The sequence below is a fragment of the Charadrius vociferus genome, unplaced genomic scaffold, assembly GCF_000708025.1.
Source record: "Charadrius vociferus isolate BGI_N301 unplaced genomic scaffold, ASM70802v2 scaffold375, whole genome shotgun sequence".
In the NCBI taxonomy this organism is placed as follows: domain Eukaryota; kingdom Metazoa; phylum Chordata; class Aves; order Charadriiformes; family Charadriidae; genus Charadrius; species Charadrius vociferus.
Window position 1 is genome coordinate 2534746 of NW_009648440.1, and position 13882 is coordinate 2548627.

Here is a 13882-nt window from a genome sequence, read left to right on the forward strand (position 1 = left end):
GGCGAAATGCTTTGTATGATTTAGTGGTGGACTTCAGTTATTTTTAAGTACATTTGTATTAAAATGACAAGGCAAAACCTCCACTTAGAAGTTATTAACTTAGATACTTACACTTTCTCTTTTTTTTTTTTTCTCCATTTTTCCCCCACTTGTGCTGTTTTTCCCATTAGAGGAACAACTAGGGAAGCTACATCAAATATGCAACATATCTAAGTAGCTTTCTGTAATGAAAATAATCTGTTCTCAATACAAAGATGGAGAAATTAAATACAGGGAGATGCAACAAAAATAACTCATAGCACCACAGCTGCATTGATGGGCTCCTCTTGCCAGCCACAGACCTGGGAGAGATCAAAACAACAGACCTTCCCATTGGAGCAGACTGAGGTACCCCTTTCTCACACAAGTTGATACACGCTATATCAACTACTGGAAACCACTTGCGTTGCACGAAGGTTGCACGAAGAGCCTCTATACAATAAGAGCCTTGCAAACGCAGCCATGAAATGTACTGTTCTTGCCATGCTGGCATGCAGGAGAAAAACCATGCTGTTCGTAGCTGCATACCCAGCATCTCCTTAAAGCACTCCCAGATGCACAGGCATGTTATCACAGGCCAAGGAGAGCAATGCTGGGCACAGCTAAGGCTCTGGTGATTGCTGGCAGAGAAATAGCAGGTTCATAGCAGGAGTAGCAAAGCAACAGTTTGTCATCACGGTGGCTGCCTTCACTCCTTTCTCACCTTCACCTGGTACACAATTTATCACATGCTAAGAAGAAGTGCTGTGGGATCTCTGTGCTACAATATCGGCAGAAACCACTGAGTAAATGATAACCCTAACAACCTACTTGTAATTCCCTTTGGACTCTCTCATAAATACCAGCTAGCCAGCATTGGTCTTTAAGAAGTATTTCTTCAGGGGAAAATTGCACCTCTGGTGAAGAGAATCCATCAGTCACTTAAATTCAGCGGGACTGACCTTTGAAGCCACAAGCACTGTGCTTATCCTCTTTAATCACCAATTTTGGGAGCGGGTCCTTCAAAGTAATCTCAGATCCTTTCTATCCTTTCTCTTTTCTTTTTTTTTTTTATTTTTAATTTAAAAAGTAAGGAGTTTACTGCAAATATGCTTTTATAAAGATCATTAACACACTTAAAATTAAGTTCACATTCAATTACTTTGCTTGATAGGTTGTAATGTTCATAGCCTTTTTCCACATGCTTGAAAAAGTAGACAGGATAAATGATTTTTCTATTGATAAGCCTCAGTAGGCAGCTAAGCATCACTCAGCCACTCGCTCACAACCCTCCACCCAGTGGAATGGGGGAGAAAATCAGAAGGGTAAAAATGCAAAAACTCATGGGTTGAGACAAAGACAGTTTAAAAAAAAATTTTAAGAGGATTCCTCCTCTGCACTCGGCAGAATGGATGTGGCAACCCAGACAGAGCTCCCACGAAAACATGCAGCCATCCAGGTCTTGGGCTGCAGGGAGTGCCAGAGCCTTTTGCTGGTGACGGATGGCAGCAGTGAGAATGGGTGTGTGAGGTGTGACCAAGTGGAAGATCTGCTCAACCTGGTGGCAGAGCTATGGGAGGAAGTCAAAAGGTTAAGGAGCATCAGGGACTCTGAGAAAGAGAGACTGGTGGAGACATCCTCTGCCCTCCCTGGGACAGAAATGGAAACAGCCACTAGAAAAAAAATCAAGATCAAGGGGACCCTGTATCCTCTCCTGCCAGGCTGGAGGCAGTAGCTTAAAGGAGAGGAGTGAATGGAGGCAAGTCCACGCTCAGGGCAGCAAGCAAACCCCCTTCTTGCCCGCCCCACCTTTCAAGGTGCCTCTGTACAACAGGTATGAGGCTCTGGATGTGGAAGGCCAGTCAATGGATGATGTGGATGATAGTCCATCTTCACCAGAGGTGCTGCCAAGGTCAGAAAGGCCTACCCCCCACCATATCACTACCACCTCCACAAGGAAGAAAAGATGTGTTATAGTTGTAGGCAACTCCCTTCTGAGGGGAGCAAAGGGTCCAATATGCCATACAGACTCTCTTCTTAGGAAAGTCTGCTGCCTCCCAGGGGCCTGGGTTAAGGACATCACTAGGAAACTTCCTAGCCTCGTACAGCCCTCTGACTATTACCCATTGCTGCTCTTTTATGTGTGTGGTGATAAAGCCACAATGTGTAGTCCAAGGATGATCAAAAGAGACTTCAGGGCCTTGGGATGGTTGGTAAGGGAATCTGTAGCACAGATTATTTTTTCCTCTCTTCTTCCATTTGCGGGCAGCAACATTGGAAGAAACAGGTGGGCACAGTCTATTGATACGTAGCTCCGTAGCTGGTGTCACCGACACAATTTTGTTTTTTTCGATAATGGGATGGCCTACATGGCACAAGGCTTGCTGGCGACAGATGAGATTCACCTTTCCGAAAGTGGGAAGAGAGTCTTTGCTCACAAGCTAGAAGGACTTATTGACAGAGCTTTAAACTAGGCCTGAAGAGGAAGGGGACAATATCAGCCTTGCCCTTGACAAGCTGTGGGATGAAATGCCAAGGTTGGAGGGACAGTGTGCTAACAAGAGCCCATAGCCTCTTGCTCTGAAACATGCTGGCTACACTGCAGCACATTTGAAGTCTTACAGAGATGAGACAGGGGCTCCTGAGGTAACAGGAGCCAAGAGGGAAACATGAGTGAAATACCTCAAAGGAGTTAAGGGGTGTTCTTCTAAGAAGGTGACACAGCCAACAGCCCAGCTGAAGTGCCTCTGGACCAATGCACACAGCATGGGCAACAAACAGGAGGAGATGGAAGCCATCATGGTGCTAGAAAGCTACGACCTAGTTGCAATTACTGAAACCTGGTGGCACAAATCCCATGACTGGAGTGTGGCTATCAATGGCTACAAGCTGTTCAGAAGGGACAGGCAAGGAAGGAGGGGCCGGAGGTGTTACCTTCTACATCAAGAATTGGATAGAGTGTGAAGAGCTGTCTCTGAAGAACAGTCACAAGCAGGCTGAAAGTTTATGGGTAAGAATTAGAGACTGAGGCAGAAAAGGGAGCCTTGCGGTTGGTTTCTACTACAGGCTGCAGGATCAAGGGGACCCTATTCACGAAGCCTTCTTACTCCAGCTACAGGAGGCATCACGCTCGCAGGCTCTTGTCCTGCTGGGGGACTTCAATCACCCCAGCATCTGCTGGAAAAGTAGCATGGTGAGCTGTAGGCAATCCAGGAAACTCCTGGAATGCATTGAGAAATAACTTCTTAGGCCAGGTAATAGACAGCCCTACCAGAGGGGATGTGATACTGGACCTGTTGATCACCAATGCAAGTGAGCTAATTGGTGACATCAAGATTGGAGGCAGCCTGGGGTCCAGCAATCATGCACTGATGGAATTCGCAGTCCTAAGGGATATGGGTCGGGCGAAGAGGAAAGTCAGGACCCTGAATTTGAGGAAAGCAAAATTCCAGCTTTTCAAGGAGTTAGTCAATAGGATCCCCTGGGAAACTACCCTCAGGGGCAAGCAAGCAGAACAGAGCTGTCAGATCTTTAAGTATGCTTTCCATAGAGCGCAAGAGCTCTTGATCCCCAGGCATAAGAAATTAGGAAAGCAAGGCAAGAAACTGGCGCGGCTGAGTCGAGACCTGCTGGGCAAACTAAAGGGCAAGAAGGAAATGCACAGCCAGTGGAAGCACAGACAGGTATCCTGGGAAGAGTATAAGGACACCACCTGGTTGTGTAGGGATGGGGTCAGGAAGGCCAAGGCACAACTGGAGCTGAACAAAGACCCTCCAGAAGAGGATGACAAGCTCCCAGTTTTGTTCGCCAGACTTTTCTTTGGCACGGCTGCCAACCACAAGGCTCAGAAACAGCTCAGATCAAGGCAGCAGGATTGGAGGACTGAACAGAGTGAGGAAATCATGTTCCTTATGGTCGTGGTCAAGCCTAAATCTGTCTTTCCTCCACTTTTCCACTTGTAAAACAGGCACAATAATACTCCCCATTACCTCCGTGACTCTACCAGACATGGTGGATTTCCTCTGACCTCTCTGGATGCAATGTCATAATACCAGGAATCTCAGCACTGCCACTGTCCTTACTTCTCCCTTCCCATTCACATCCCAGTCCTTATCCATCTAAAAAAGGTTTTTTCATTACAACTGGCTTTTGTGACTTGTAATTCTTAAATAACACGGCCTCCAAAATACATCAGTATGTCACTTAAAAGTACTGAGCTGTACATGAAATCCTAAATATATATATATATATGTTTTAGAAACAAAACCCAGTGAATGATTTTCATTGTGCTAAAACAATACTGTAAAATCCAACAGGACACCATACACAAGGGTAAATAAAAATTTAGACAGGTAGAAAATACTTACCATCGTTAAACATGTTAGCAAATATTATATATTTTGATCGTGCACAATTTTAGTGACAATAGCTCCAACTTATTTTGAAAACTATGTCAGCGTTTTCTCCCTAATTTATTTTCAGGACTATATACTTCCCTTTTGTGACTGTCTATATTAGCCACAGATTTTAGCACTTCCTCATGAACTTCTACTATTAATTCTCTGGTTTCCACTTCTACTGCAAAGAAAACCCAAACAATCAGAAATTACTTTTATACACTCTGCAGCTTAGGAAATAAGGCTATTGGAGCATCATTTTCCAGGAAAGTTTCCCTGCAAATAACACACATGATTTGCACTAGGAAAAAGTCCATTTTGCTGTTTACCTGTTACAGATTAAAATTTCAAATGAAAAGGTAATTATTAAAGATATTAAAGCCTATTAAAAGGTAATATTAAAGGGGTTTTGATCTACATCTTCTCTCTGAATTAATCAAGAATACATCTTGTAAAAGTAACGTCTTTTACATATATACCACTTCAGATATCAATACTGTTGCTAATAGATCAGTAGAGTTTTCTTTCAGTCAAAGAGACAGAAATCATACTGTATGAGCAATCCCAGAAGGAATACCTCCAGTGGCTCAAAACATATTTCACTTGCCTCTGGCACGAGTTTCTGGATTAGTGTCATATATGTGTCAACGTAAAACAACATAGGCTATTTGTTTATACATTCACATTACCCCTCTTTTTGTTGTCCTGTACGTCAGCTGACATTGCCTATACATATATATCAATATATTCAACCCAGTGAATGCATTCCTCTGTCAGGTTCTTGTTAACAAGACATAATCACTGAGTACAAATGAAGGGAAACTGAGGTAGTGATGTCTATAACTGAAAAAGTGAAACAAAATGGACAGGAACTTAACAGCGCTGCTTGCATTCTACTAATTAGAGATGACATTGCATAAAGATGTATTTTGACTAATACGCAAACAGAGCTGCAGCTTGGTTTTTAAGATCCAGTTAGGTGATAAAACCCAGATGCGCACAACCTGAAGCCTGTAGCGGTTTCCACTAGCTTTCAACCAACAATAGCAAGAGAATCATGCCTGGCATGTTTTAAACTGGGTGTCCTTGGCCAGCACGGATAGGTGTGAAGTTTCTGTGCCCCAGCCAGAAAAATGAGCAATTGGAATTGGGACCCTGGGACTTGAATTCTTGAACCAAATCTCCCTTTGAAATAAATGCTAGCAATGTTTCATTTATTACACGTAAAAAACAGCCACCTTGAGCAGGCAAAGAATAGTCAAACGTGACTTCAGCCAAATTCCTGCATTTTGGGATAGCCAGCATGTCTAATAGGCCCAAAGCTGGTTTTAAACCAATAGAGTAGCTGTAAAAATGAGACACCCTCCATATCATCTGACCAAGTAGAAGAGTCAGGCGCAATCCCATGACGTGTTCTCCTTAGTGACGAAGCAGCTTAATAAGTTCCTGCTCTCTGCCCTCTTCCTCTCTCCAGCCATTCATTCCTGTCCCTGGGCTGCAGCTCGCTGCAGTCTCATTGGGCTGATATTACTGTAGATCTAAGCCAGGTTAAAAATACCTGTCCCCAAAACACTTTCCTTTTTTATTATTTACCTTGAACCACTTCACTGGTCCTGCACATGACTGTACCACCACAACCAGGGCACAAGGAACTCCAGAAAGGAAAAAGGAGATCCTTAAGCAAACTTTCTCATCAAAGAAAACATGTCCTGAAACTAGATGCTATAATAATATTAGAGTTCATTTGCTAAGGATCTGTAGATGTTTGTGTTCCTCCGCCATGAGAACAAAGCAGAAAGCTACACTGACTGGCAACGTGAAAACTAGAACAGAATCCACTAATATCTCCCTACTGCAGTAGGTATTGCTAGTTTAAAAATAAAACAAAAAAAAAAGATCTTCACCAAGGTAGTAGGCAGCAATTACTTGAGAATATAGAACCAAGGGAGAAGGCACACTACCATGCTCCAGCAGCCCAGCCTGCCTGTCTCCAGAGAGGGTGCCTACATATAGCATGTCCTCTTCTCACTTGTTCATCGCATGGGGAAGAGCAGGGCAGCCCTGATCCCCTTCTCACCCATTTGGATACCACTTGCTGCTGCCCCACAGCTGATTATTCAGTTTAGGATTGGGGCAGTCTGAAAGTAAAAAGGCAAGAAATTTGCCTTTTACAGGTAAGCAAAAGCTTACAGATCGGTGAAGTCTTTTGAGGTTTTCATGGCATACCAGCATTTTGATAGCATCTCTCGAAAGAGCCAATTTCACTTGAGAAGCAAGTAAACTGGGCCAGAAGCAGCTGATTTCCCAGAATCACTTGCTTTGTTTGAGAATAAGCGAGTTTGGGGTTTCTCGGCTTTTGCCAGTGTGGGCCACACCCATAGTTCAATCTAAAATTAGCTTTTAATATTACATTTTTCTCTACTATGGAAGAGGGGTTGGAACAGTTTACAACAGTTTATTACAATTGAAAAGCATATTACACAATAAGTAGAAGAATAACTGAAGCCCCATCTACTTGCTAATTTATAGGTCTCAATTCTGAAAAACATATGCACACACTTTTGTATATTTGCATGAATTAATTCATTGAATACAGCAGACTAACATATAAGCCCCCTCCCAACTGAGAAAAAAGGCATGATTGCACTTCATTTTTTCTGATCACTCATCCTTCCTTCCTCCCTCCCCCCAAATACAAAATTAGGGACTCACGGAGCTCGTTCTAACACTATTTTCAGCAGTTTCATGCTGGTATAAGTTCACTGACTTGAGAGAATTATTTCTCATTTGGTGATGGTGAAAGCAGTTTCAGATACTTACTGCTGATCAGTCACACTCTGAAACCTAAAAGCTCTTTTTCATCTGAAATTTCAACACAGTTCTTTCCTACCCTAAAAAGCAGGGGGTTTCCTCGTGCAAATCTTAAAAGCAGACTTAAATAAGGTGCTGCTATAACATAAGATCATAAATGCTTTCTCATTACCATAATTCATGTCCATTTATTGACAAGGGGGTTAGCTATTTAACTGAACCCAAAAATTATAAATAACATTAAAAATTCTTACTAGTGGCTGTTTGCTACTGCTCTTGCTTATCAAGTTAAACCTACTCTGGCCTGGTTTACTACTTACCTGCACAAAAGGAGTCACAGATCAGTCCCTGTTACAACAACTCAGCGGAGCAGTAGTAACTTCTAACTATTGATAAGGAGCAACTTTTCAGATCAGACTGAGTTTGCCATTGCAGGCCATCCCACTGCAGCCCATACGTGTTGCTGTGCAGAAGTCAAATAAGACAGAGCCCACTGGAATCCATGAGAAGACTACCGTGGGTTTTGAAAAATTTTAGGGCATGCCATCAATACTACACAAGTCCTGTCCAAAACGTAGGGACAGCTAGAAACCTGAGGAAATCCAGAGAAGCTGGTAGAAACAGCAGAAGTGACCTTTGTAAAGTACTAAAACTCACACAGGTGTGTCTCAGGTTGGACAGGCAATTGCCAAGCATCACTTACACTGCATACTTATTTTAGGTGATATTTTCTTGTGGGTTTTTCTCACAATAGCTGAAAATATTAAACCACAATCACCTCCATTTTACTTCCTTCTCTATAAAGTCAATACAACTACTAAACTGCTAACACCAAAACTAAACAATAATTTGCATAAGGTCCTGTTAGACTCTTGTAGATTCAATCTCTCGCTCAGATTTCAGAAACTGGTTGAAAAGGTAAACACAGCCCTGATCCACATGTGAGCAAAGGGGTGAGACTACACAGTGTCACCATGCCTTGTTGTATCAGGACTTGGAAGAAACCTTCAGCAGATCCTCAGTTCCATCTGACTCACCCCCAATGTTTTTTCTCTATCCTAGAGTCCTCACAGAAAGGACGTATCAGTAAAATGCAAAATACATTGCTTACAATGCCACATCCAGGCCCTGGCTTGCTGATATGTCCTTCCTAGCTAAGACTTAGCATGTTACAAGTGAAAACTGTATTGCAAGTGGCTGTTTGTGTCAGAACAGGTGGATTAATTCCTCTCCATTTTTCACTTTACTCTCATGAAACACAAAGGAATGACATTTTGGTTTGAAGTTACTGATATGCCCATAGGTTAAGTTTAAGCTTTTGCTTAGTTACTTTTAACACTTCACACTTCCCTGAAGGTGATCTTTAAGGTGAAAAAGAAAGGGGCCTGCCCTGTTCTTCTTTCTTAAGATCCATAAAAGATGCCTAAAAAAATTCCCTTTGGGGTTTGGGGTTTTTTTCCCCCCTTTTTAGGGGGACTTCTTTTTTTTTTTTAATATCAGAATGAAGAATATCAAATCTTGTCTTTCAAGAGTTTATGGAGATGCTTCCAGAGCAATGGAGAGCAGGATTAGGAAATATCTTCATCTGTTGAATGAGTAAAGCTGATGGATCTTTCACATGTTTTCTTGTAACTGATCATTAGGCATTTGAATTAATTAACATCAAGGAAAACAAAACAAAACGTGACCCGTCACAGGAGTTTATGCTGCAGTGAGCTATGTGTGGACAAGCCAGTCCTCAAGCAAAATCCAGCAGGACTCTATGAGGTCCCAAAAGTCCTCCACGATGGCATGACTGCAGGACTATGAGCTGAGACTAACACAGAGCCTGTCCTCTGACTGCCTGGTCATACACAGTTCCTACAGCCACTTACTTGCATGAGATAAACAGATTTTGGATGTTGATCTTATACGAATAAGAAGGAAGACTAGGCTTTATAAAGCTTGCCGTTAAGTTTGAGGAATTTTTATTTCACTTGTACTAAACCATGCCAACATACCCAAGATGGCAATAAACATCATGTGATTACTAGCCCTCAGTAGCATGCTATAAACTTCTTAGTATTTTATTCCTGCCCTAAATACATTGTTTAATGCCAATAAACCAGACCTGTCTATGGTATTAGGCTAGAGATTCTGAAGTCCATACTTTTGGATGAAAGGAAATTATGCTGAGTCTTTAAGGTCGTGGTTTTATGATGCTAACAATGACGCTTCACTGTATTGACTCCTTTTTTCCATCAGCCATTTACAACAGTACAGAAAAACAACAAGACAGATCAGAACGAAGAGTCTGCTTGATCATCCCATCTGCAAAAACAATAGGCATAATATTTTTTAAGCAAGTTGTTTTGTCATCTTACGAGAGTTATAACCACTTTATAGTCTTGAATATTGAGTTCCAAGATGGGTTCACCTTAATGAAAAGATGGATCCAGATTTACTACACCACTTATCCCACAACAAAGCATATGCAGACATCTGGTGTCTTAAAAGCACTAATTTTTCTTTCTTCCTCCCCCTTCCCCCCAAAGGAGAAAAATCAGAGGAAGGAGGTAGGTTTCAGGACCAAGACATTCTACTTGGACCCAAATAGCCTAGATTCAGTTCTTGGCTTTGCTTCAGGTTTATTGTGTAATCTTGGACAAGTCTCCAAGCTAAACTGCAAAGACTGATGGAAGCATGGGCATTAAAGTTGGGAAAGGCTAGGTTGAGCTGGCCAGACTAGGCAACCTCTTTCAAACCCTTAGAGTCTGCCCTGCCTGAATCAGAGACTGGATTTTAGAATAGCCACCGGGAAAGCATCCTTGCAACCAAAGCTGCTCCCTGGAGGTAAGCTGCTTTGGCAGGGCAGGAATGGACACAGCGCTCTGCCCCAGCACAGTCAGGCTGGCACAGAAGCTGAGTTGTCCCACCCACGGCCATCATCATGCCTGGGCACAGCTACTGGGGTGATGGATTTCTTGTGTTGGGGGGAAAGGCATTTTTACAAATCAGATTTGGGGTGAGAAGAGAAATAACCTAAAGAGTTTCAGCAAGATGCAACCCTTGCTTCAGTTTCAACCAAGAGCCAGCCTGTCTGGCATTCTTCAAAAAGAAATCTCAACCTATATGCTGAAATCTGGGTGCAAACTGACCAGGAATACACAATCCCCCTTCTCCTGAAAACATGCAAGGTAATTGCATGAGTTTCAATGTGAAGCTTACACTTCATACCCTATTCATCAACTAAGAAACAGCTTCCTTTGGCACACAGACAACAGGAACAGGCTGGTTACATATCAGGGTGTCAAAGAATTTGCTTCAGCTTGGACCATGAATGTTCAGCCTTGACGCTGACAAGATGCCTTGAGAGCAGCTTCCTTCACACCATCTGCAAATAGTGCTACTGCATATACTGAATACTTTCCAGCACTCAGCCCAGGGGCACAGTTTCTATCTTAACATGCCTGAGTGAGGAAAATCTACTGCAGTGTCCTAAACCAATAGCACTACAGGTGCAGAAAGTTACTAAACACTAGCAGCTGCTTTATAAAGCACACGGATACTTGAAAGGGGCAGCGGAGGAAATTGAGAATTTGGGTGTGGGTGTGAAACAGGTTGCCATGATCGTAGATACAGAAGGAGGAGGCCATCTGAAACCCAATCAGATAGGGCTTTGTATCAGCAGTAAATTTGCCTGTTCTTACATGAAGCAGTTGTAGATGACGGCAGAAAAACAGTGGATGTTAAAAGGGACCTTGTGCCAGGTTTTTAGCCGCCATAAGCTGTTACCCGCACTTTTTAGTAGAGCTACATCATCCCATACTGGCAGGGGATAAGTATCCGATTTGTGGGGAGACTTTTGACTTTTATTTAAATGCAGTTTCCCCCAGAACTTGTTAAGCAAGTAAAGAGCATACTTCAAACCCCAAACATTGCAGGCTGCTGGTAGTGATAGTCCCAAGTTTGAAGCTGCCAGCCAACACTGCACGCTGTGTTGAGCCAAACCTCTGTTTGCATTTGCAGACGTTGTGGAATTAAATGCGTCGCTCCTACTTGTTCCTGTTCCCATGTAACTGTATCTTAACTCAGAGACTAATAACACAGCATGATGTGTGATTACACAGTTATATTTAATCTTTTTTTATGTATAAAAGTTAAATAAAACCAAAGTAAAAATGACCGATAAAGATCTTCCTCTTTTCCTTTGTATTGCTGCCATTAATACTCTAAGTTGCTTCTTAAATACTAGCCAAACGATTCAGACTCATTTGGGAACTAGTCAAACTTGTGCTCCTGGCTTTCCAGTAAAAACTGTCACAAGTTATAAGACTGAAATCTTCTCAGCTCCTCCTGCCACCTCTTGTCCATCATTATCCCAGATTAATGCCTGTGCCTCCTTTGTTCTGCGCCAGCCTTTGCTTATGGTTCTGCAGAAAAGTATTTTGCTGTACCGCATGTTGAGAAATGCATGCCAGCAACCATCCTTCTCATTTAAATTACCGTAGAGGAGTCACATCACGCCGTTTTCTCTGGATCATTTGTGCAATGTCAGGTAAGGCAGGATGTGACTCAGCCATGACTCGGTTCAGAAGTAGCACTCTGTGAAATCTTCTGGTTTCAGTTCACATCGGGAATTCTTGGGACTGGTGGTCAAAGGAAAGTGAACCAAGAGATATTTCATGGTAGCTGCTCTAAACCTTGGTCTTCTACCCTGCCTCTATGCATCCCTTCCTCAGAAGGCGTTAATCCCCCAGTGTTCTCAGGGGGAAAGGAGGATAGGGAAACTGATTTTCCTCCTGTTTCTATTCCCTTCTTTCCCCAGCTCCACAGAACTCTCTTTCCTCCAGCTCCAGGCTGTTCAGCATTAGGAAGCAATTGGTCTGTCAGCATCACCTAGAGCGACTCTTGCCATCCGGGAGATCATGTCTCCACATTCCCTTCTGGTGAGGGTGGCTTAGACACCACCTCCTTCTAACGAACCATGCCTTAGCTTCCACCTTTGCTTTGAGACAAACTCTCATTATGCTTTGCCTAAGGAAACTCCATATCTCCTGTGCTCTGAAACATGGCTTGAGGCCTTACACCTAAAAAAAAAAAAACCAAAAAAACAAAAACAACAAAAAAAAAAAACCACAGAGAACCTTGCTTAGAGTTCCTAATCTCAGAGATACACACATGCACACACTCAAGTCCTGACCAAGGCCCTGGAAGCATACATCTCTAATACATCTGAAAGTTTAATATAAAACCATAAGATACGTGTGTTCACATACCTTTACATTGGAAAGTCACTTTTTCCTAGTAGTTGAATGAGCTCACATCCTCTTTTACACAGTGCGGTGAAGGTGAATGAATTTCATAGCACTAAGTTTCACAGAAATAAACCGATTCTAGCGTGGCTTGCATATGGATGGCATGCCAGATACAGCCATGTTTTAATTCTCCGCTATTCATGGAAATGAAGAGCATAAGCCTTTATCAATTCCAGTAATCCAAACTAATCTTTGAATGGAATACTTGGCATTAAGAGACAATATTTTTATTCAAAATAAGCAAGGCGATCCATTTCTATTCCATACATTGTTTTAGCTCAGTGAGTCCCTCCCACCGGTTTTCCTTAGACTGACATGACTCACAAATGGCTCTACAAATACAATTCTCCCATACAGACCTACACGCACAGGTGGACCCTCGAGAAGATATAACAGATCCAAAGAGGGGACAGAATGACCAGACAGGAGAGAAATACCTGAAAAGTTGGAAGAAAATAACAACCTTTTAGGACAGTTCCCACAACTTTAGCAGGTCAATGTATCTGATATGAGCACTTCAGTCATGCACAGATAGATGACATGTTTGTGTGTGGGCAGAGGATGAAATTGGGTGTGGACTGCATGCCTCTGCAATGGGTACAAGTGATAGGTCTAAGTCAGCACCAGCAGCACTGAGTCATCTGTTCAGAGCTTAGAGTTCCTCATCATTCCCCTTATGACATGGAAAAATCCTGGCTGGATTGCCTGCAAATTTATCCTCGCTGACTGAGGCCCGATCTGAGAGAAAGGTCAACAGCACAGTGGGGTTTCCACACACTCAGAAACCCTCCCCAAGGTCCAAAAGGGATTGTATACCTTCACTACAACACTGCGTGCTCAGAACAGTTATTTTGTCTCATTCATCCTTTTACAGAATGAATGTAGGTGAAAATAAACAGGCTTTGTAAGTGTCTTCAGGGTCAGTTGAAAGATTGAACTCAGGCAGTCGGAAAAACCCAAACATCTAACCTAGTGTATGGAAACGTGTAGAAAGAAAGCGGGCAACGATTACTATAATCAACGAAGATGCTTACCGTGAGTAAACAGCTCTATATTCTGAAATCATGCCCAGCGTCAGTTTCACATTTTCTTTCGCCTATCTTTTCAACACAAATTGGTAAAGTAATTTGCATGCCAACAAACACCAGGGCATGATTCCAGACAGGTACTCCCTTATCCTCAAAACAAAAACACAACTGTGGCCAATCTTAACAGCCTGAGCCAAAGAAAACCTCAGGAAATCTTATGAAGAAGTGACAATATCTCAGAATAACACGGTGAGGAAGATAGCGGAAGTTGCTTTACTTCTTGTGCCATCCAGTAGACTATGGCAAAAACCTAGTACAAATAAATATTCCT